This window comes from Pristis pectinata, chromosome 46, assembly GCF_009764475.1.
Source record: "Pristis pectinata isolate sPriPec2 chromosome 46, sPriPec2.1.pri, whole genome shotgun sequence".
Taxonomy (NCBI): domain Eukaryota; kingdom Metazoa; phylum Chordata; class Chondrichthyes; order Rhinopristiformes; family Pristidae; genus Pristis; species Pristis pectinata.
In genome coordinates this window covers 1,252,907-1,276,789 of record NC_067449.1, presented here as the reverse complement: position 1 = coordinate 1,276,789, position 23,883 = coordinate 1,252,907, and the positions used below count along the sequence as shown (strand labels likewise).

The window sequence follows — 23,883 nt, the reverse complement described above, 5'->3', positions numbered from 1 at the left end:
CAGGGACTTGAACCTCTCGCCCATCTCTGAAACAGCTCCATTGGCAAGGACCACATTGTGCTCCCATCGATGAGCCAGAGTACAGGACGGAGACAAGGAGGTGAGTGGCATGGTGTCGTGGCAAGAACCCCTCCCTCAATGTCAGCTGGTAATTGACTTCAGGAAGTGGGCTGGAGCACATGTCCCTGCTACCAATGGTGTTGAGGTGGAGATGGCTGAGAGCTTCAACTGTAAACATCACCAACAATTTGTCCTGGTCCAACCACATGACCAAAGCAGCACACTAGCACTCCACTTCCTCAGCACGGTGAGGAAATACAAAATTTCCCCAATGACCCTAGCCAATTCTTTCACAGATGCTCCATAGAAAGCATTGTCCAGATGCAATCAGGCTTTGTTCTGGCAACGGCTCTGCCCAGGGCCACAAGAAACCACAGAGAATTCTGGACACAGACCAGTACATCATGAAAACCATCATCTCTCCACTAGTCCCATCTACTTTTCTGCTGCCTTGGGGAAGCAATCAACACAATCTGGCATCTCTCGCACCCTGGTCATTCTCTCTTCTCCCCTCCCCCATTGGACAGAAGATACAAAAGCTTGAGAGCACGTTCCACCAGGTTCCAGGATGCCTCACTGCTTCCAGATTCTTCTACGGACTTCATCTGCTAAAAGAGGAACTCATCTCCCAAGCAAACTCACCATAGCCCTCACACACTATTTTTTGACCTGCACTTGAACTGTAACATGACATTCCACATACTGTGTTCCATTTTACTACTTTGGATGAACTTGTGTATGGCATAATCTGTCTGGATGGCATACAAGACAAAAGCTTTCTGCTGTATCTTGGTGCACTTGACAACAGTAAATACCAGGAACTAGGGCAATTCAGCAATAAAATACATAGGGTGCAGGACAGGTCTGTCCCGATGAGAAGGAAGGACATGAATGGCAAAACAAGGGAACCTTGGATGTCCAGAGAAGTAATGAACTTAGTCAAGAAGGAAAGGACAAGTATGTAGAGGTTCAGAAGATAGAGCACGTGAAGGCTATAAAGAAGCCAGAAATGAACTCACGAAAGGAATTAGGAAAGCCAGAAGGGGCCATGAAAAGTCCTTAGCAAGTAGAATCCAAAGGCATTTTATACCTACGTACGGAATAAGAGAATAACGAGGGAAAGGGTAGGACCACTGAATGATAAAGAAGGGAATCTATGTTTGGATGCAGAGGATGTGGGTGAGGTTCTGAATGAGTATTTATCTTCCATATTTACCCAGGAAAGGGACAAGTAGGACTCAGAAATTGGAACTCGAGGGTGGAAACATGGTAGGGCATTTAGAGGTCAAGGAGGAAGTAGTGTTAGGTCTCCTAAACAGCACTAAGGTGGATAAGACCCCGGGGCCCAAAGGGATATACCCCAGTTTTTTCAGGGAGGTGAGAGAGGAAGTTGCTGGGACCTTGAACAGAATCTTTGTGTCCTCTTTGACCACAGGTGAGGTGTTGTTCCTCTATTTAAGAAAGGAACAGGGGAAAATCTGGGGAACTATAGACCGATGAGTCTCACATCAGTTGTAGGGAAATTGCTGTAGAAAATTCTTCGAGGTAGGATATAGGAGCATCTGGAATCCAATGGCTTGATTAGGGAAACCACACATAGCTTTGTGCAGGGCGAGTCATATCTTAGTAACTTGGCTGAGTTTTTTTACAAGGTGACAAGAGAGATTGACGAAGGTAGAGCTATGGAGGTCATCTATATGGACTTCAGTAAGGCATTTGACAAGGTCCCACATAATAGGTTAATCAAGAAAGTTCGGATGCACAGGGTCAGTGGAGAATTGGCTGTGTAGCTCAAGAACTGGCTTGCCCATAGAAGACAGAGGGTGGTGGTTGAAGGGATTTATTCAGGCTGGAGGCCTGTGAGTAGTGGTGTTCCACAGGGATCTGTGCTGGGACTTCTGCTGTATTTGATGTACACAAATGACCTGGATGAATACGTTGGTGGGTGGGTTAGTAAGTTTGCCAATGATACCAAGATTGCTGGAGCTGTGAATAGTGTAGAAGACCAGCGATGGACACAGTGTGATATCGATCAGCTGCAGATGTGGGCAGAGAAATGGCAGATGGGGTTTAATCTGGATAAATGTGAGGTGTTGTGAGGACTAATGTCAAGAGGCAGTACACTCTTAATGACAAGACCCTTAACAGTGTTGAAGAGCAGAGAGACCAGGGGGTGCAAGCCCATGGTTCATTGAAAGATACGATGGTTCAGAAGGCTTATGGAATGCTTGCTTTCACTGATAAGGTATTGAGAAGCAGAGTCAAGTTATGATCCATCTCTATAGAACTCTGGGTAGGCTGCATTTAGAGTATTGTATGCAATTCTGGTCACTTCACTACAGGAAGAGTGTTTAGAGAGGGTGAAGAGGAGGTTTACCAGGATGCTGCCTAGATTAGAGGGCATGTGCTATCAGGAGAGGCCGGACAAACTTGGGCTCTTTTCTCTGGAGTGGCGGAGGCTGAGGGGTGATCTGTTGGAAGTGTATAAAATTATGAGCGGCATAGATCAGGCCGACAAGCAATATCTTTTTCCCATTACTGAGAAATCCAATACCAGAGGGCATGCATTTAAGGTGAGAGGGTGGTAGGTTCAGAAGAGATGTGAGGGGTAAGGTTTTTTACTCAGAGAGTGGTGGATGCCTGGAATGCATTTCCTGATAGGGTGCTGGATGCAAATTCATTGGGGGCTTTTGAGAGGGGCTTGGATGGCAAACAAATGAGAGGGATATGATCATTCTGCAGGTAGGAGGGATTAGCTACGTCAGCACAACATTGTGGGCTGAAGGGCCTGTTCTGTGCTGTACTGTTCTACGTAGACAAGGTGTTAAAGAAGGCAGATAACATGCTTGCCTTCATCAGACAGGGCACTGAGTAAAAATGTCAGGAATCCATATTGCACCTCTATAAAACTTTGGTGAGGACAAACTTGAAGTATTGCATGTAATTCCAATTGCCCAAATTCTGGTAAAGATGGGAAGGCTTCAGAGAGGGTTCACAGAAGATATTCCCCAGGATACTGCAGGGATTGCAGGGTACGAGCTGTAAAGGACGGATTGGAAAAACTTGGGTTGTTTTCTCTGGAGCATTGGAGGCTGAGGGGAGACCTGATGGAACCTTCTTACATTATGAGAGGCATCGATAGGGCAGTCAGGGTAGAAACGTCAAGGACTCACAGTAGTGTAGTGGTTAGCGTAACACTATTACAGAGCCAGCAACCCAGATCCAATCCCCGCTGCTGTCTGTCAGGAGTTTGTACATTCTTCCCATGTGTCTGCGTGGGTTTCCTCCAGCTGCTCCTGTGGCCTGTGGGTTAGGGAGCTGTGGGGAATACTATGTTGGTGCTGGAAAAGTGGCAACACTTGTGGGCTGCCCCCCAGCACATTCTCAGTAAAGCAAAAAGATGCATTTCGCTGTGTGTGTCGATGTACATGTGACTAACAAATAAATATCTTATCTGACTAGAGGTCCTGCATTTAAAGTGAGAGGGGGAAAGTTTAAAGATGTGCAGGGCAAGGTTTTTTTCTTACACAGAGATTGGCGGTTGCCTGTATTGGCTGCCAGGGGTTGGGGTGCAAGAAGATATGATAGTGGGGTTTGAGAGGCTTGCAATCAATACAGGAGCCCGAGGGCGCACACCTCCAGGTTCAAGGACAGCTTCTATCCCAGGGTGATAAGGATATTGAACATTTCCCATATAAGATTAGATGGATTCCTGACCTCACACTCTACCTTGTTTGACCTTGCACCTTATTATCTGCCTGCAATGCACTCTCTCTGTAGCTGTTACACTTTACTCTGTATTCTGTTATTGCTTTTACCCTGTGCTACCTCAATGCACTGTATACTGCCTCAATGCACCCTGTACTGCCTCAGTGCACTCTGCTACTTCAATGCACCCTGTACCACCTCAGTGTTACTGCACTGTGCAATGAATTGATCTGTATGAACGGTATGCAAGACAAGTTTTCCCACTGTACCTCGGTACAAGTGACAATAGTAAACCAATATCACTACAATCAAGGCAACAACCTCTTCTATGCTCTCTCCAAAGCCTCCACATCCTTGCTGTAATGGGGCAACTAGAACTGCAAATAATTGTCCAAATGTGACATGAGCAATGTTTTATACAGCTGCAACATTTCTCTGATACTCAACACCTGGATCAATGAAAGAAAGCATGCTGTACACCTTCCTTCCCACCCTATCTGCTCGTGTGACCACTTTCAGTGAGCTATGGATAAACACACCAAGATCCCTCTGTACATCAATGGCCATTTACTGCAGACTTCCTCCTTACATTTGACTTCCGATTGTGCAACACCTTGTACAAGGCAATACCTTGTACAAGACAGTATTGAGGCCAACTTTGGAGAGTTGTGTGCAGTTCTGATCACCTGCCTGCAGGAAAGATATCAATGAGCTTGGAAGAGTGCAGAGAAATTTTACGAGGATGCCGAGCATCTGAGCTACTATGGAAAGTTTGAATAGGTTAGGACTTTAATCCCTGGAGCGCAGGAGAATGAGGGGAGATCTTATAGAGGTATACAAAATTATGAGGGGTACGGATAGGGTGAATGCATGCAGGCTTTTACACCTCAGGTTGGGTGAGACCAGAACTAGAGGACATAGGTTTAGGGTGAGAGATTTAAGGGGAACCTGAGGGGGAAGTTCTTCACTCGGAGGGTGGTGCAAGTGTAGAACAAGCTGCCAGCAGAAGTGGTGGATGCCGGTTCAATTGTAACATTTTTAGAGAGCTTTGGATAGGTGCATGGATGGGAGGGGTTTGGAGGGAGATGGTCCGGGTGCAGGTGGATGGGACTAGGCAGATCAGCTTGCCATGGACTAGATGGGCTCAATGGCCTGTTTCTGTGCTGTAGTACTCTGTGACTGTGTGACCCCACATTTGTCCAGATTGACGTCCATCTGCCAATTCTTTGCCCATATTTCTGACCAATCTATAACCTGCTGTATCCCTGAACAACCTTCCTCACGATTCACAGCTCTGCAAACTTGCACAAGAACTGTCTGCAAATGACAATCCGCAAAGTGCACATTGTCATTTATTAAACATCACAGGCAACAGAGGTCCCAGCACTGATCCCCGTGAAACACCACTGAGCACTGTCCTCCAGTCAGAATTACACCCCGAAACCACCGCTCTCTGTCTTCCATGGTGGAACCAGTTTTGTATCCAATCCAGTGGAATCCAACCAGGGAAGAGCTAAATTTAAATTCATCCCCCCTCTGCCCCTCTGTACCCCTTTTCTCTCCTGCTCTCTTTCAACCCCATCTCCCCTACTATATCCTGCTCTTCATCCCTCCCTTCACCTTCTCTCCACATCTCTCCCACCCTCCCTCCCTCTCTCTCCCCTTCATCCCTCTCTCTCCCTCTCTGGGGAGCAAGAAAGGGGGAGAGAGATGCAGAGGGGGGACTGGGGAGAGAGAGAGAAGGAATAGGAGAAAGAAGGATTATGAATTGGAATTGGTTTACTGTAATCACGTGTGAAAAAAGATTGTATTGCGTGCCAACAAGACAGATCATTCCATGGATAAGGACATCGAGAGAGGGGGCAGAGGAAGGTGAGGGGGGCAGAAGAGAGAGGGGAGAAGGGAGAGAGAGGGGAGAAGGGAGAGAGAGGGTGAGAGAGCAAGGGGGTAGAGAGAAGTCGAAGAAAGGGGACAAGTGTGGGGGAGAGGGCGAGGGAGGGATGAGGAAGAGAGAGAGGAGTGAGGGCGAGAGAGAAGAGGAAGAGGTGAGGGGAGGGAAGAGAGAAGGGAGAGAGGGCGAGAGAGCAAGAAGGGTAGAGAGAGGTTTGAGTAAGGGGGCAGAGGGGGAAGGGGTGGGGGAGAGAGGGGAGAAGAGTTGGCGGGAAAGATGGAAAGTGAGGGAGATGGGTTAAAGGAGGAAGAGAGGGGGTGAGAGATTGAGAGAGAGGGAGGACAGGGTTGGAGAGGGGCAGAGAGGTGGAAAGAGGAGGAGAGAGAGAGGAGAGGCAGAGAGAGAGGGTTAGATGGAAAGAGTTGTGGGAGGGAGAGAGAGGGTGAGTGAGGGAAGGGACAGAGAGGGGAGAGAAAGGGGAAGGGACAAGAGATGGAGAGAGAGAGAGCAGGAGTGAGTGAGTGAGTAGGGAAAGAGGGAGAGAGGCAGGGAGAGTGGGGAGGAGAGAGGAGTGAAAGGGGGAAATGGGGAGGAGGAGAGGACAGGGCAGAGAGAGAGGTGGAGGGGGAATGTGGAGGCAAAGAGGGAGAAAGGTAGAGAGAGAGGCAGGGGAGAGAGGAGAAAAAGAAGGGAAAGAGGAGAAAAAGGGGAGAGAAATGTGAGAGAGAGGGGAGGAGAAAGGATGGGGAGAGAGTGAGTGGAATGCAGGGACAAAGAGAGAGGACAGAGCATGAGGCATAGAGAGAGGGAGGAGAGTGGTGGGGTAGAGAGAGGGGTAATTCAGAGACAGCAGAGAGTGATAAAGGACATAGAGAGTGGGTAGACAAAGTGGGGGAGAGAGGGGGAGAGTAAGGTAGTGGAGAGAGGGGAGAGGGCGAAAGAAAGGAGAAGAGAAAGAGAAGCAAGAGGGCCCAGCGAGACATGAAAGAAGGAGGAAAGAGAGAGAGATGAGGCAGAGAGGGGGAGACAGGAGGGGAGAGAGGGGAGGAGAGTTAGAGAGATGAGAGAGAGGGATTGGGGTGAGGGGCAGAGGTCAAGAGGAGGAGAGAGACAGCACAGAATGGGGAAGGGGAGGAGAGATAGACTAGAGAGGAGAGACTACAGGAGAGAGAGGGGAATGGAGAGAAAGATGAGGGGGCAGGAAAGAAATGGGGAGAGACAGGGAGGAGAGAAAGATGAGGGGGAAGAGGGGAGAGAGATGGAGGGGAGGAGACAATGGAGAGAGGGGAAGGAGACACAGGAGAGTGAGATAAGGGGAAGAGGGAAAGGAGAGGGCGAGGTGAGGGGAAAGAGAGAGCCAAAGGCAAGAGGGGAAGGAGGGAGCAAGGCGAGGGTAAGGAGGGAGTGAGGCGAGGGTAAGGAGGGAGTGAGGCGAGGGGAAGAGGGGAAGGAGGGAGTGAGGCGAGGGGAAGGAGGGAGCGAGGCGAGGGGAAGGGGAGGAGAGAGAGAGACATGGAGATAAGTGGAGGGGAGAGACGAGGGGCAGAGAGGGAGGAGAGATAGACAGGGAGGGAGAGAGGGGGAGGAGAGAGAGATGAGGGGGAGATGCAGAGGACAGAGTCAAGGGGGAGAAGAGGGGAGAGATGAGGGGGAAGAGGGGAAGGAAATAGATGAGAGAGGGGAGGAGAGAAAGAGATGAGGAGGCGGTGGACAGAGGGGGCAGAGAGTAGGATTTGTGGAGGGAGGGGGAGGGAGAGGGGAAAGGGGAGGGAGGGGGTTGAGTGTGTGGGTGGGTGAAAAGAGGGGGAGAGAGAGGTTGGGGGTGGAAGGGAGTTAATGGCAGAGGAGGGTGGGGGAAAGAGGGGTGTGGGGAAGGAGGGGTGGGGGAAGGAGGAGAGAGTGCAGGGAAGAGGGAGGTAGAGGGCAGCGAGTGTGGGTGTGTGAAGGGGGATGCAGAGGGGGTGACGTAGAGGGGGGACGCAGGGGGGGTTCAGAGAGATGTGTAGAGGAGCGATGCAGAGAAGTGTGTGGAGGGGGGACGCAGGGGGTGGATGCAGGGGGGGTTCAGAGAGATGTGTAGGGGAGGCAGAGTGGTGTGTGGAGGCAGAGGCAGAGGGTGGGAGGCAGAGAGGTGTGTAGAGGGGAGGCAGAGTGGTGTGTAGAGGGGAGGCAGAGAGATGTGTAGAGGGGAGGCAGAGGGTTGGAGGCAGAGTGGTGTGTGGAGGCGGAGGCAGAGGGGGAGGCAGAGTGGTGTGTAGAGGGGAGGCAGAGGGTGGGAAGCAGAGAGGTGTGTGGAGGTGGAGGCAAGGAGTTTGTTGATGGGGAATGTGGAGGGTGGATGCAGAGAATTCTGTAGAGGGGATGCAGAGAGGTGCGTAGAGGGGGATGGGAATAGGAGTGAAGTGGAGGAGGAGTGAAAGGGGGCGGGGCGAGGGGGTGAGGGGGTCGAGGGAGTTGGTCGAGGGGGTTGGTCGAGGGGGGACAGGGGGATGAGGGGGATGTGACAGAGTGTGTTTCGAGTGGAGGATGTGGGGGCATGTGTGCAGTGGAGTGTAGAGTGCGGCAGGAGAGTGCGGCAGGAGAGTGCGTGTAGTGGCTGCTGTGTGCAGCGGGGTAGGTGGCCGTGTATAGGGTGTAGGGAGGGGGGTTTAGTGAGGGGGTGAGAGAGCGTCGAGGGGTGTGGGCTGTGTGGAGAGGGAGAGGAGCATGGGGGATAGTTTGGGGTGTGGCAGAGGAGAATGGATTGTTGGGATGCGGGTAGAAGGGTTGGAGGAGAGTAAGTGGGAGAGTGGGGGCTGAAGAGGGGTTGAGAGGGAGACAGATGGGAAGAGACAGGGGAGGGGATAGAGCAGGTTGGAGGGGAGAGCGAGCGGTTGAGGGAAAGTTGGTGATGGGCGGAGGGTATGTGGGGGTATTGAGGAAAGATGTTGAGGGGGAGTGGGGAGAGGCGTGAAGAGAGGGGAGGGGTTGAGAAGGGGAGGGGGAAAGAGGGTGGGTATAGAGGTGGTAGAGAGTGGAGCTGGTAGGAGGGAGAGAGGCAGGTGAGGGGGACAGGGGCTGAGGCAGAAGTGGGGAGAGAGCGGAGGGTGCAGACAGAGGGTGGAGAGTAGGGTGGACACAGGGGGAGAGACTAGAGGTAGAGATGGGGATGGGAGAGAGGAGTGGGGAATTGTTGACAGTGGAGGGAGACAGGGGGTGTGAGAGAGGGTGAGAGGGAGAGGGGGTGTGAGACAGAGGGTGGGGAGAGAAGAGGTTGAGGGGAGGAGGGAGAGGGGTTGAGTGTTGTCCGAGCGGACAGGAAGGGGATAGGAGGGGAGTGATAGAGGGGGACCAGTGGGTGAGAGACATGGGGTAAGGTGAGAGGGTGAGGGGGTGAGAGGGGGGAAGGAGTGAGCATGGTGTTGGGGAGTAGAGTGTGGGGGAAGTGGGGACTGCTTGAAAGGGTGGGCAGTGGGATGGAGAGGAGGAAGGGCTGGAAAAGGGGGAAGATTTTGTAGGGGAGGGGCATGTGGTTGAGGGGCAGTGTGGGGGTGATTGAGGGGCAGGGGAGAGTGATTGGGCAAGGCTAAGATGGGAGAGAAGGGGAGACATAAGGGGGATGAGAAGGGGAGAAAGTGGAGAGGGGTTGTGGAGGGGGAGGGGATGTGGAGGGGGAGGAGGGGATATGGAGGGGGAGGAGGGGGAGGAGGGGAGGAGGGGAGGAGATGTGGAGGGGAGGAGGGGAGGAGATGTGGAGGGGAGGAGATGGGGAGGGGTGGGGGATGAGGGAGGAGGGAATGTGGAGGGGAGGAGGGGGAGGAGATGTGGAGGGGGAGGAGGGGAGGGGAGGAGGGGATCTGGAGACAGAGGGGGAGAGGGAGGAGGGAATGTGGAGGAGAGGGGAGGAGGGGGATGTGGAAGGGCAGGGGAGACAAAGGGGAGGAGGGGATGTGGAGGGGAGGGTGAGATGAGGGGAAGGGGAGATGAGGGAGGGAGGGGATGTGGCAGTGGGATGGAGAGGGGAGAGGGAGGAGGGGGAGGGGAGGAGTGGATGTGGAGGATGAGTGGGAGGGGAGGGGGGATGTGGAAGGAGGATGTGGAGGAGAGGGAGGAGGGGATGTGGAGGAGATGATGTGGAGCAGGAGTGGGAGGAGGGGAGAGGGAGGGGATATGGAGGTGGAGGAGGGCACAGGGAGGGGGAGGAGGGCACGTGGAGGGGAGGGGGAGGAGGGGATGTAGAGGGGATGTGGAGGGAGAGGGATGTAGGGATGTGGAGGGGAGGAGGGGATGTAGAGAGGATGTAGAGGGGGAGGAGGGGATGAGGGGATGTGGAGTGGAGGAGGGGATGTGGAGGGGATGTGGAGGGCGAGGAGGGGATGTAGAGGGGAGGAGGGGATGTGGAGGGGAGGAGGGGATATGGAGAGGTTATGGAGGGGATGTGGAGGGGAGGAGGGGATGTAGAGGGGAGGAGGGGATGTGGAGGGGAGGAGGGGAAATGTGGTGGAGGGGATGTGGAGGGGTAGGAGGGGATGTGGAGGGGAGGAGGGGAAATGTGGTGGAGGGGATGTGGAGGGGTAGGAGGGGATGTGGAGGGGAGGAGGGGATGTAGAGGGGGAGTGTGAGATGAAGGGGAGGGGGAGATGAGGGGGATGGGGAGATTGGGGGGGATGGGGAGATGAGGGTGAGATGATGGGGAAGATGAGGAGGGAGGGGTTGGGGAGGGAGAGATGAGGGGAGAGGGATGTGGCAGTGGGATGGGGAGGGGAGGAGGGGATGCAGAGGGGGAGAAGGGGATGTGGAGGGGGAAGGGGAGTGGGGAGAGGGGGAAGGGTGAGAAGGGTGAGGGTGAGGGGGGAGTGGGGGAGAGTGGGAGTGGAGGAGTGGAGGTTGGGGAGGGGGAGGGGAGTGGTGGTGGGGAGAGGGGGAGGGGAGGTGGAGGAGAGGGGGAGGGGGGAATGGACGAGGGGAGATCGGGCAGCTGGAGGTGGGGGAGTGTGTGAGGGGGAGGGGGAGTGGGATGGAGGGTGAGGGTGAGGGGGGAGTGGGGGAGAGTGGGAGTGGAGGAGTGGAGGTTGGGGAGGGGGAGGGGAGTGGTGGTGGGGAGAGGGGGAGGGGAGGTGGAGGAGAGGGGGAGGGGGGAATGGACGAGGGGAGATCGGGCAGCTGGAGGTGGGGGAGTGTGTGAGGGGGAGGGGGAGTGGGATGGAGGGTGAGGGTGAGGGGGGAGTGGGGGAGAGTGGGAGTGGAGGAGTGGAGGTTGGGGAGGGGGAGGGGAGTGGTGGGGAGAGGGGGAGGGGAGGTGGAGGAGAGGGGGAGAGGGGGAGGGGGAAAGGACGAGGGGAGATCGGGCAGTGGGAGGTGGGGGAGTGTGTGGGGGGAGGGGGAGTGGGATGGAGGGGGAGGGGAGGGGTGAACTAGTGGGAGGGGGAGGGTGAGTGGGTGAAGGGGAGTGGGTGAGGGGAAGGGCGATTGGCATGGAGGTGAGGGGTGGGGAGGGGAGGGTGCATGGGGAGGGGAGGGGGTGGAGGAGTGGGAGGGGGAGCGGGTATTGGGAGGTGGGTGGGGGGTGAGGGGGATGGGGAGGAGAGGGGGGAGGGTGAATGGGAGGGGTGGGGAGGGGGGATGGGAGGGGAGTGGGGAGGGGGGATGGGAGGGGAGTGGGGAGAGGATGGGAGGGGAGTGGGCAGGGGGGATGGGAAGGGAACGGGAAGTGGAGGGATTGCGTTCGGAAAGGTAGAAAGAAGGGAAAAGAGGGAGAGGGAAAATTAAGAGGGTGGGAGTGAGAGGGGGGAGAGGGAGTGGGGGGAGAGGGAGGGGGTGTGGGGACTGTGGAGGGGAGTGAGAGTGGGGTGGGAGTGAGTGTCTGGGGAGTGAGGGGTCGGAGTGGGAGGGAGTGTGGGGAGTAAGTGTTGGGAGGGAGGGGGGAAGTGTGGGGGGAGTGAGTGAGTGTGGGGGGAGGGAGTGTGTGGGAGGGAGGCAGTGTGTGGGGGAAGGGAGTGGGAGGGAGTGTGGGGAGGGGTGGGGGGGAGTAGGTGGGTGGGGAGTCGCGGGGTGCTGTGGAGTCAGTATGGGTGAAAGTTAGGAACAAGAAAGGAGCAGGTACTTGGAGTATTCTATCAGCCCCCCAGTAGCAGCAGGGATACAAAATCTGCCACCCAATCGACTCCAGCAGATCGGGAGGCAGATTTTGGAAAGGTGCAGGAATAACAGGGTTGTTATCATGGGACACTTCAACTTCCCAAATACTGATTGGCACCTGCTTAGTCCCAAAGGTGTCGTTGGGGCGCAGTTTGTTAAGTGTGTACAGGACGGATTCCTGTCACAGTATGTTGACAGGCCGACTAGAGGGAATGCCATATTAGATCTAGTATCAGGTAATGAACCGGGTCAGGTTACAGATCTCTCGGTGGGAGAGCATTTGGGGGACAGTGACCACTGGTCCCTCACCTTTAACATTGTCACGGACAAGGATAGGAGCAAAGAGGACAGGAAGATATTTAATTGGGGAAGGGCAATTTCTAAGTCCAGAACATGGGAGTGTAAATTGGGATGACACTTTTGAAGGGAAATGTACTATGGAGATGTGGTCATTGCTCGGGGGTCAATTTGTCCCAGTGAGGCAGAGAAGGAATGGCAGGGTGACGAGAGAGGTGGAACAACTAGTTTGGAGGAAGAAGGCAGCATACATAAGGTGTAGGCAGCAAGGATCAGACAAGTCTCAGGAGGAATATAGGGTAGCAAGGAAGGAACTAAAGAAGGGGCTGAGGAGAGCAAGAAGGGGACATGAAAAGGCCTTGGAGAGTAGGGTTAAGGAAAATCCCAAGGCATTTTTCACATATGTGAAGAGCAGAAGGATGATGAGAGTAAAGGTAGGACCAATTAGAGACAAAGGTGGGAAGATGTGCCTGGAAGCTGTGGAAGTGGGTGAGGTTCTCGATGAATACTTCTCTTCAGTATTCAGCAAGGAGAGGGGCTTGATGACACTGAGGACAGTGCTGGTAAGGCTAATGTTCTAGAACGTGTAGATATCAAGAGAGAAGATGTGTTGGAGCTGTTAGAAAATATTAGGACAGATAAGTCCCCGGGGCCTGATATTCCCCAGGCTGCTCCGTGAGGTGATGGAGGAGATTGCTGTGCCGTTGGCTAGGATCTTTGAGTCCTCATTGTCCACAGGGATGGGACTGGAGGATTGGAGGGTGACAAATGTTGTCCCCTTATTCAAAAAAGGTAGAAACCATAGAAACCATAGAAAAACTACAGCACAGAAAACAGGCCATTCGGCCCTCCTAGTCTGTGCTGAAACATTATTCGGCTAGGCCCATTTACCTGCCCCCAGCCCATACCCCTTCAGACCTCTCTCGTCCATGTATCTATCCAATTTACTCTTAAAAGTTAAGAGCGAGCCTGCATTTACCACATCAGATGGCAGCCCGTTCCACACTCCCACCACTCTCTGAGTGAAGAAGTTCCCTCTAATGTTCCCCCGAAACCTTTCCCCTTTCACCCTAAAGCCATGTTCTCTCATACTTATCTCTCCTAATACAGGTGGAAAGAGCCTACTTGCATTAGCCCTGTCTATACCCCTCATCATTTTGAAAACCTCTATCATATCTCCCCTCATTCTTCTCTGTTCCAAGGAATGAAGTCCTAACATGCTCAATCTTTCCTTATAACTCAACTCCTGAAGACTCGGCAACATTCTTGTAAATCTCCTCTGCACTCTTTCAATCTTACTGACATCCTTCCTGTAGTTCAGCGACCAGAACTGCACACAATATTCTAAATTTGGCCTCACCAATGACTTATACAACCTCACCAAAACATTCCAACTCCTATACTCAATACTTTGGTTTATAAATGCCAGGATTCCAAAAGCCTTTTTTACAACCCTGTCTACCTGTGACTCTACTTTCAGGGAATTATGTATCTGAACTCCCAGATCCCTTTGTTCCTCCACACTCCTCAGTGCCCTACCATTTACTGTGTATGTCCTCCCTTGATTTGTCCTCCTAAAATGCAACTCCTCACACTTGGTAGTGATAGTAGGGATAGTCCAGGGAATTACAGACTGGTGAGCCTTACGTCTGTGGTGGGTAAGCTGTCGGAAAGGATTCTAAGAGAGAGGGTCTATGAGCACTTAGAGAATCATGGACTGATTAGGGACAGCCACATGGCTTTGTGAAGGGAAGATCATGTCTCACAAGCCTGATAGGGCTCTTTGAGGAGGTGATCAGAAAGATTGATGAGGGTAGTGCAGTGGATGTGGTCTAAATGGTAAGACGTTTGACAAGGTTCGGCATGGTAGGCTTCTCCGGAAGGTCAGAGGGCATGGGATTGAGGGACACTTGGGCGAATGGATTCAGAATTGGCTTGCCTGTAGAAAGCAGAGGGTTGTGGTGGAGGGAGTGCATTCAGATTGGAAGGCTGTGACCAGTGGTGTCCCACAAGGGTCGGTTCTGGGACCTCTACATTTTGTGATATTTATTAATGACTTGGATGAGGGGGTGGAAGGGTGGGTTAGCAAGTTTGCAGATGACACAAAGATCGGTGGTGTAGTGGATAGTGTGGAGGACTGTCGAAGATTGCAGGGGGATATTGATAGGATGCAGAGCTGGGCTGATGAGAAGTGGCTGATGCACAGGTGGATAGGGTAGTTAAGAAAGCTTATGGGATGTTAGCTTTCATAAGTTGTGGGATCGACTTTAAGAGCTGCAAGGAAATGATGCAGCTCTACAAAACTCTAGTTAGACCACACGGAGTATGGAGTATGGTTGGGGAGTGGGTTGGAAAGGGTTGGGGGATGGAGTGAGATGGTGGGGGTGGTGGTGGGGGAGGGGGAGTGGTGAGTGAGGGGTTGGGGAGTGGGTGGTGGGGTGGAGGGGGGAGTGGGTGGGGGAGGGAGATTGAGGGGGTTGTGGGATTGTGGGGGAGGGGGAATGGTGGGTGAGGGGTTGGGGAGAGGGTGGGGATGGGTGAGGGATGGAAGGGGGAGGAGAGGGAGGGGAAGGAGAAGGGAAGGAGGGGGAGGGGAAGGGAAGGGGAGGGAGGAGGCGGGAGGTGGGGAGGAAGGAGGGAGCAATGGAGGGGGAGGTGTTGAGGGGGAGGGAGAGTAGGGGGAGGCTGTGAGTGGGAGGGAAGGAGGGGGAGTGAGTGTGTGGGGAGGGAGGGATGGAGGGGGATTGAAGTGAGGGAGGATGAGGGAGGGCGGGAGACTAGGGAGAGTGTGAGTGGAATGGAAGGAGGGGGAGAGTGGAAGGATGGAGGGAGGGAGGGGGATTGAAGGTGGGGAGGGAGGGGGATTGAGGGTGGGGAGGGTGGGAGGGGTATTGAGGGTGGGGAGGGAGTGGGGGGTGGGAGTTGGGGGGAGGGAGGAAGGGAGGGAGGGGAGGGAGAGGATGGAAGGGGAGGGAGTGTGGGGAGGGAGGGAAGGGGGATTGAGGGTGGGGGATTGAGGGGGGGGTGGGAGGGAGGGAAGAGGGATTGAGGGTGGGGTGGGAGGGAGGAAAGGGCGATTGAGGGTGGGGAGGGAGGGAGGGGGAGTGAGTGTGGGGAGGGAGCAAAGGGGATGTGGGGAAGGAGTGGGGAAAGGAAGGGGAGGGAGTGGCGGGTGGGAGTGTAGGGAGGGGGGAGGGAGTGGGGGGAGGGAAGGGGAGGGAGTGTGGAGGGGAGGGGGGAGTGTGGGGAGGGAGGGAGGGGGAAGGTGTGTGAGGAGGGAGGGAGGGGGGAAGGTGTGTCGGGAGGGAGGGAGAGTGGAGGGAGGGGGTGAGGGAGGGAGGGAGGGAGGAAGGGAGAGAGGGGGAGGGAGGGAGGAAGGGAGGGAGGGGGAGGGAGGGAGGAAGGGAGGGAGGGAGAGGGAGGGGGGAGGGGGAGGGGGTGGGAGGAAGGAGGGGAGGGAGGAAGGGGGTGGGAGGAAGAGGAGGGTGGGACGAAGGGAGGGGGAGGGAGGTAGGGAGGGGGATTGGAGGCAGGGGAGGGGAGGCAGGAGGGGGAGGGAGGGGGAGGAGGGAGGGGGAGGGAGGAGGTGGGGAGGGAGGTGAGGGGGATGAGGGGGAGGGAAGGGTGAGGAGGGGTGAGGGGGAGGGTGGGGGTGAGGGGGAGGGAGAGTAGGGGAGTGAGTGGGAAGGAGGGGGAGTGAGTGGGAGGGAAGGAGGGGAGAGAGTGTGGGGAGGGAGGGGGGTGAGTGTGGGGAGGGAGGGAGGGGGGTGAGTGTGGGAGGGAGGGAGGGGGGTGAGTGTGGGAGTGAGTGTGGGGAGTGAGGGAGGGGGAGTGAATGTGGGGAGGGAGGGAGGGGGAGTGAGTGTGGGGAGGGAGTGAGGGGGAGTGAATGTGGGGGGCGAGGGAGGGAGGGGAAGTCAGGGTGGGGAGCGAGAGGGATGGAGGAGGAGTGAGTGTGGGGAGGAAGTGTGGGGAAGGAGGGAGGGAAGTGGGATTGAGGGTGGGGAGGGATGGAGGGAAGGGGAATTGAGGGTAGGGAGGGAGAGGGATGGAGTGTGGAGAGGGAGTGAGGGTAGGAGTAAGGGTAGGGGGTATGGGGATGGAGTGTGGGGAGGGAGGGAGGGGGAGTGTGGAGGGAGGGAGGGGAAGTGTTGGGGGAGGGAGTGAGTGTGGGGGGAGGGTGTGAGTGGGGGAGGGAGGCAGTGAGTGTGGGGGAAGGAGTGGGAGGGAGTGTGGGGAGGGAGTGTGGGGGGAGGGAGTGAGTGTGGGGGGAGGGAGTGTTGGGGAGGGAGTGTTGGGGAGGGAGTGTTGGGGAGGGAGTGTGGGGGGAGGGAGTGAGTGTGGGGGGAGGGAGTGTTGGGGAGGGAGTGTTGGGGAGGGAGTGTGGGGGGAGGGAGTGAGTGTGGGGGGAGGGAGTGTTGGGGAGGGAGTGTTGGGGAGGGAGTGTGGGGGGAGGGAGTGTTGGGGAGGGAGTGTTGGGGAGGGAGTGTGGGGGGAGGGAGTGAGTGTGGGGGGAGGGAGTGTTGGGGGAGGGAGTGAGTGTGGGGGGAGGGAGTGTTGGGGGAGGCAGAAGGAGGATTTGGTGGACAGGGAAGTGGTGGGTTGATGGAAATGGGACATTTGAGTCAGCGCGGTATCCGCGGTCCAAGTCGTATACTTCCCCTGCCTTCTGCCCCCCACCTCCCTCTCTCTCTCACGCACACAAAGTGCCTGCCATCCCACCGCTGGCAACACGAATGCCGACCCACCTTACCTTTCGTTGCCAGGATCGCCGTCCCCTTTCACCTGGAGTGGAACATCAGTCAGACTGAGGAGGCGGAGGATTTCTGATGGAGCTCTCTCTCGATCCTTTCCTCTCTCTGTCTGTGGGGAAGAACGTTAGTTACTGAAATCCCTGCGGTCAATTATCAGAAAACACCAGCTGTGAAAATGTGGTCAAAGAACATCAACAGCCAGGCAGGTGGCTCTGGGGGGATGGCTCGATGAGGTCTGAGCCTGGGATGCAGCCCTTTCTGCTTCGAGGGGAGTCGGTTTCTGTTTTTAGCTTTGCTAACCAGCGAAATGTCTGTTTCTCTGAAGTACAACATGCAGTTCTGTTCACCGCACGACAGGAAGTGTGTGACAGTGGGGTTGGGAGTTTCCCCATGCTGTGAATATATGACAGACAACCAGTCACCTTCCCACTGTATCAAACTTTGAGGGTTGGGTTACATTGGAGGAACCATGTCAAGGCTTTGTGTTTTGAGAGAAATGTGACAGAACTGATGGGAGAAGTGATTCGAGGTGTTTGTGTTTTGGGAAGTCAAAGGAGGAGCCGGGACTTTCAGCTGTCAAGGCGAAGAACCCTGAGGGGAGAGTCAGAGGACGGAAGGTCTGCAGATGGTGCCATCGAGATGGGGGGAGTCAAAACACGGTGATGCCGGAGGAATTCAGCAGGCCAGGCAACATCCGTGGAGAAGAGCAGGCGGTCAATGTCTCGGGTCAGGAGGCTTCTTCAGGACTGAAGATCGGGAAAGGGGGAACCCAAGAGAGAGGGGGGAAAAGCAGTGGAGGACACAAGCAGGCTGAAAGTAATCCCTACCAGCTTTCCCCACACCCTCTCTTCCACACACTCTCCCTTCCACATACCCCGCCACCCTCCCTCCCACACACCGCCACCCCACACCCTCACCCCTCACCCACACTCCCTTCCACACACACCCCTACCCCTACAACCCTTCCCCACAACCCCACCCCTCACCCCCACCCCCACTCACCCCCACCCCCACCCCCACGCACACCCACCCCCACACTCCTTCCCCACAACCCCTCCCCACACCCCACCCCCACAACCCCTCCCCACCCCCACACCCCCTTCCCCACAACCCCTTCCACACACACACACACACACCCACCCCCTCCCCCACCCATACACCCCACACCCTCTTCCCCACACACACCCACCTCCACCCCCACAACCCTTCCCCACTGCTTTTCCCTCCTATGTACTGGGGCTTCCCCCCCTTTCCCTATTTTCAGTCCTGAAGAAGGGTCCTGACCCAAAATGTTGACTGCCTGCTTTTCTCCGTGAATGCTGCCTGGCCTGCTGAGTTCCTCCAGCATCATCCTGGTTTTTCTTTTACACCCCAAGGAGATGGAAACCTGTACAATGGAAGGACCCAGGGGCGCATGTACATCATTCCCTGACACTGGCGTCGCAGGTTGACAGGTCAGTGAACAAGGCGTTTGGCTTTCATCATTCAGGGCAGGCTCAAGAGACTGCCAATGGTCATTCTCTCTTCTCTCCTCTTCCATCGGGTAGAGCATACAGGAGCCTTAGGGCACGTACCACCAGGCTCAAGAACAGCTTCTACTCCACTGTGATAAAACCTGTGATAAGATGGTACCCTTATATGATGAGATGGACTCTGACCTCACAATCTACCTTGTTTTGAACTTGCACCTTATTGCACCGCACTTTCTCCGTAGCTATGACAATTTACTCTGTACTGTTATTGTTTTTACCTGTACTACATCAGTGCACCCTGTGCTACCTCAACGTGCCCTGTGCTACCTCAACGTGCCCTGCACTACCTCAATGCACCCTGTACGACGTCAATGCACCCTGTACGACGTCAATGCACCCTGCCCTAACTCAGTGTAACTGAACTGTGTAATGAATTGACCTGTACGATCAGTATGCAAGACAAGTTTTTCACTGGACCTCGGTACAAGTGACAATAATATACCAATACCAACACACAAAGGCGCTGGGTCAGGCAGAACCTGTGTCAGGAAATGGACCATTGATGTGATGTTGTGGTTGTGCAAGGCATTGGTGAGGCCACACCTGGGGTATCATATCTGGTTTTACTCAATCTGCAATGGGAGAGGTGCCTTTGAGCTGGAGGAAGTGCAAGGAAGATTTAATGGGGATGTTGCCGGGTCTCAGGGGGTGGGGTGGGACTGAGTTGTGAAGAGAGGTTGAGCAGGTTGGGACTTTATTAAACGGAGTGGAGGAGAATGAGGGATGCACGAAGTTCTGGAGGAACTCAGCAGGACAGGATGAGCAGTAGAGTCAACGTTTTGGGCTGAGACATAGTGTAGCGGTTAGCGTAACACTATGACTGCGCCAGCGACCTGGGTTCAATTCCAGCCAATGTCTGTAAGGACTTTGTACTTTCTCCCCGTGTCTGCGTGGGTTTCCTCTGGGTGGTCTGGTTTCCTCCCACATTCCAAAGACGTATGGGGTTAGGTAGTTGTGGGCGTGCTATGTCAGTTCCGGAAGCGTGGTGACACTTGCGGGCTGCCCCCAGAACACTCCACACAAAAGATGCATTTCACCATGTGTTTCGATGTACATGTGACTAGTAAAGATCTCTCCTTATCTTAGCAGGATGAGAGGAAGAGTAGCAGAAGGTAGAGGGGGGAGGGCAAGGACCCCACACACACACAGGCAGGGGAGAGGTGAGTTCAGGTGACAGGCGAGTCCGGGTGAGATGGGGGAAGGTAGGTGGGTGGGGGAAGAAGGTGTAATAAGCCGAGAGGAGACAGAAGAGGCCGAGGCCTGAAGAAGAAGGAATCTGGGCTATTTCCCTCCACGGATGCTGCCTGACCTGCTGAGTTCCTCCAGCACTTCTTGTGTGTTGCTCCGGATTCGCAGAATCTCTTGTGTCTCTGGGGATCTTAGAGAGGTGTATAAAATAATGAAGGATATAGATAGGGTAAATGCACTCGGTCTTTTTTTTACGAGGGTTGGGGAATCGAGAACAAGAGGGCATATGTTTAGAGAAGGAAAGATTTAACTGAACTTCTTCACACAGAGGGTGGTACATATTTGGAACGAGCTGCCAGAGGAAGTGGTTGTGGCAGGTATAATAACAACATTTAGAAGACGCTTGGACAGGGACATCAACGGGAAAGGTTGAGAGTGCTCTGGGCCAAACAGGGGGTAAATGGGACTGGCTTGTATGGGAATCCTGGTCAGCATGGACCAGTTGGGCCAAAGGGCCTGTTTCCGTGCTGTGTGACTCTGTGACTCTCGGAGGATATTGCCTGAGTTGGAGAGTATTCGCTCGAGGGAGGGAGAGAGGGGAGATGGCAAGGCAGGGTATGGGGAGAGGGGGAAGAGGGAGGGGAGTGGATAATGAGGAGAGTGTGAGGGAGGAGGGAGAGGCAGGGTTGTGGGGAGGGCGGGTTGAGGGATGGGGATGGGGAGATAAGGAGGGAGAGGGAGGGGGCGTGGAGAGAGAGGGTGTGGGCAGAGGGGGTGTGGAGAGAGTGATGGGATGGGAGAGGGAAGTGGCAGGGGGTGGGGAGAGGGAGGGGGAGAGGGAGAGGCAGGGGTGTGGGGGGAGGGAGAGGGAGGGGAATGGAGAGGGGGTGAGGAGAGAGAGGGAGGAAGGGTGGTGGGGAAGGGATGTGGGGGGGAGAGGGAGAGGCAGGGGTGTGGGGATGGGGGAGGGGAGAGGGAGGGGAATGTGGAGGGGGTGAGGAGAGGGCAAGAGGGAGGGTGGTGGGGAGAGGGGTAGGGGAGAGGGGCGTGGGGGGAGGGAGAGGCAGGGGTGTGGGGACAGGGGGCAGAGTGAGGTGGATGGGGAGAGGCAGGGGTGTGGGGAGATGGGGAGAAGGAGGGGATTTGGATTACTTGGATTCTTTCCTTGGAATTTGGATTCTGTTCTCTGGTGCATCGGAAGCTGAGGGGAGACCTGACAGCAGTTTGTAAAATCACATACAATTAAGAGCTCGCTAAACTTCAGTGAGGTGATACATTTTTACCCAGAACGTCGAACAGCGCAGCATGGAAATAGGCCTTTCAGCCCATGATGTCTGTGCCAAACACGATGCCAAATTCAACTCTTCTTCTGCCTGTACATGGTCTATATCCCTTCATTCCCTGCACATTAATCTAACAGCCTCTAAAAAACACCATATTTGCTTCCATCACTCCCCTTAACAGCCCAGTCAAGGCACCTACAGTACTCTGTTTAAAAGAAACCTTGCCCCACACATCTCCTTTAAACCTTCCCCACTTCTCACCTTAAATGCACGTCCTCCAGTATTTGATGTTTCTACCTCAGGGAGAAAAGTTTCCTGCTGTTTACTCTTATCCATGCCTCTCATAATTTGATAAACTTCTGTCAGGTCTCCCCTCAGCCTCCGATGTTTCAGAGAAAACAGCCCAAATGTATCCAACTTATTAGCTCATACACTCTAATCCAGGCAGCAACCCCTCCTGCAACAAAGCCTCCGGATCTGTCCTGTAATGGGGAGACCAGAACTGCACACAATACCCTGAGTGCAACCTCACCAAATTTTGATACGGCTGCAACGTGACTTCCCAACTCTTACACTCAGTGCCCTGACTCAGTGCCGTACGCCTTTGTTACCACCTTGACGACTTGTGTTGCCACTTTCAGGGAGCTCTGGACTTCCACAAAGATGTACGGGTCAGGAAGTTGTGGACATGCTATGTTGGCATTGGAAGCACGGCGACACTTGCGGGCTGCCCCAGAAGGCTACGCAAAAGTATGTATTTCACTGTGTGTTTAGATGTACATGTGACTCATAAAGATATCTTATCTGACATTAGAGCTCCAACTGTATACTCCCTTTTATGATGAGATGGACTCTTGACCTCGCAATCTACCTTGTTTGACTTCGCACCCTTTTATCTACCTGCAATGCACTTTCTCTGTAGCTGTGACACTTTACTCTGTATTCTGTTATTGTTTTTACCCTGTACAACCTCAATGCACTGCTTAATGAATTGATCTGTACGAACAGCATGCAGGACAAGTTTTTCACTGTACCTCAGTACAAGTGACAATGTTTTCCTGGATTAAACTCCATCTGCCATTTCTTCACCCATATCTGTAACTGATCTACGTGGTGATGGATGGGTTAGCAAGTTTGCAGATAAGACCAAGTTTGGTGGAGTTGTGAATAGCGTAGAAGACCTGCGATGGATACAGTGTGATATAGATCAGCTGCAGATGTGGGCAGAGAAATGGCGGATGGAGTTTAATTGGGATAAATGTGAGGTGTTGCACCTTGGTAGGACAAATGTCAGCAAGCAGTGCACTCTTAAGGGCAAGACCCTTAATAGTGTTGAAGAGCAGAGAGACCTCTGGGTACAAGTCCAACACTCATTGAAAGTGGCTACACAGGTAGACGGGTGGTTAGGAAGGCTTATGGAATGCTTGCATTTATTAATCGGGGTATTGAAGAAAGGAGTCAGGAAGTTACGATGCATCTCTATAGAACTCTGGTTAGGCTGCATTTAGAGTATCGCGTGCAATTCTGGTCACTTCACTTTTTCGGAAGGGTGTCGAGGCTTTAGAGAGGGTGCAGAGGAAGTTTACTGGGATGCTGGCTGGATTACAGGGCACATGCTATCAGGAGAGGCCAGACAAACTTGGGCTCTTTTCTCTGGAGGCTGAGGGGTGATCTGTTGGTGGTGTATAAAATTATGAGGGGCATAGATGGGGCAGACAAGCAATATCTTTTTCTCATTATTGAGTGATCCAATACCAGAGGGCATGCATTTAAGGTGAGAGGGGGTAGGTTCAGAACAAACATGAGGGGTACATTTTTTACTGAGAGAGTGGTGGATGCCTGGAATGCATTGCCTGATAGGGTGGTGGAGGCACATTCATTGGGGCTTTTAAGAGGGTCTTGGATGGGCACATGAATGAGAGGGATATGGGCATTCTGTAGGGACGAGGGACTAGATGTGTCAGCACATTGTGGGCCAAAGGGTCTGTTCTGTGCTGTATTGTTCTATGTTCTATGTACATCTTGCTGTATCCTTTGCCAACCTACTCCACTTATCCACAACTACACCAATCTTTGCGTCGTCTGAAAGGTTACTAAATCATATTTTCGTCCAAATCATTTGTATGTTTATCACAGACAGCGGAGAGCCCAGGACTGATTGCTGCACCTCACAGACCTAATAAAAATTACGAGAGATGTCAATAGGGTAGACAGTCAGAACATATGCAATGGTACAGCAGAAAGGAATTGTGATGAACAGCGAGATGAGGGGAACAGGTACATAGAATCAGAATCAGATTTATTATCACTGACATACAGAATAGAAAACATAGAGCACAGAACATGACCGGCACAGGACAGGCCCTTCGGCCCGCAATGTTGTGACAATATTTTATCCTGCTCTAAGATCTATCTAACCCCTCCCTCCCACATAGGCCTCTATTTTTCTATCATTCATGTGTCTACCTCTTAAATGTCCCTGAAATGTCATGAAATTTGTTGTTTTGTGGCAGCAGGACTGTGCGAGACATAAAAATTACTAGAAGTTTCAAAAAAAACAAATAAATAGTGCAGTAGAGGAATAACGAGGCAGTGTCCATGGACCATTCAGATCTAATGGTGGAGGGGAAGAAGCTGTTCCTGAATCGTTGAGGGTGGGTCTTCAGGCCTTCACACCCCCAGAATCAGTGGTGTTGGTCTTGGTATTGGTTTATTATTGTCACTTGTACCGAGGTACAGTGAAAAACTTGTCTTACAAATTGATCATACAGGTCAATTCATTACACAGTGCAGTTACATTGAGTCAGTACAGAGTGCATTGATGTAGTACAGGTAAAAAAACAGTAACAGTACAGAGTAAAATGTCCCAGCTACAGAGAAAGTGCAGTGCAATAAGGTGCAAGGTCACAACAAGGTAGATCGTGAGGTCAGAGTCCATCTCAATCGTATAAGGGAACCGTTCAATAGTCTTATCACAGTGGGGTAGAAGTTGTCCTTAAGTCTGGTGGTATGTGCCCTCAGGCTCCTGTGTCTTCTACCTGATGGAAGAGGAG

At 53.7% G+C, this 23,883-nt stretch overlaps 1 protein-coding gene across 3 annotated transcripts in view; it reads right to left on the bottom strand.

Moving 5' to 3' along the window:
• The window catches only part of LOC127566827 (lysophosphatidic acid receptor 5-like), a 54,791-nt gene that overhangs the window by 5,396 nt on the left and 25,512 nt on the right, over positions 1-23,883 (bottom strand). Inside the window, exon 2 of one of the 3 annotated variants that reach the window (XM_052009328.1) lies at positions 16,827-16,936. The gene's annotated coding sequence lies outside the window, so the exon portion shown is untranslated. Of the gene's footprint in view, positions 1-16,821; positions 16,937-23,883 lie in introns of all 3 variants that reach the window. The other 2 variants (XM_052009330.1, XM_052009329.1) reach the window with 2 other exon arrangements.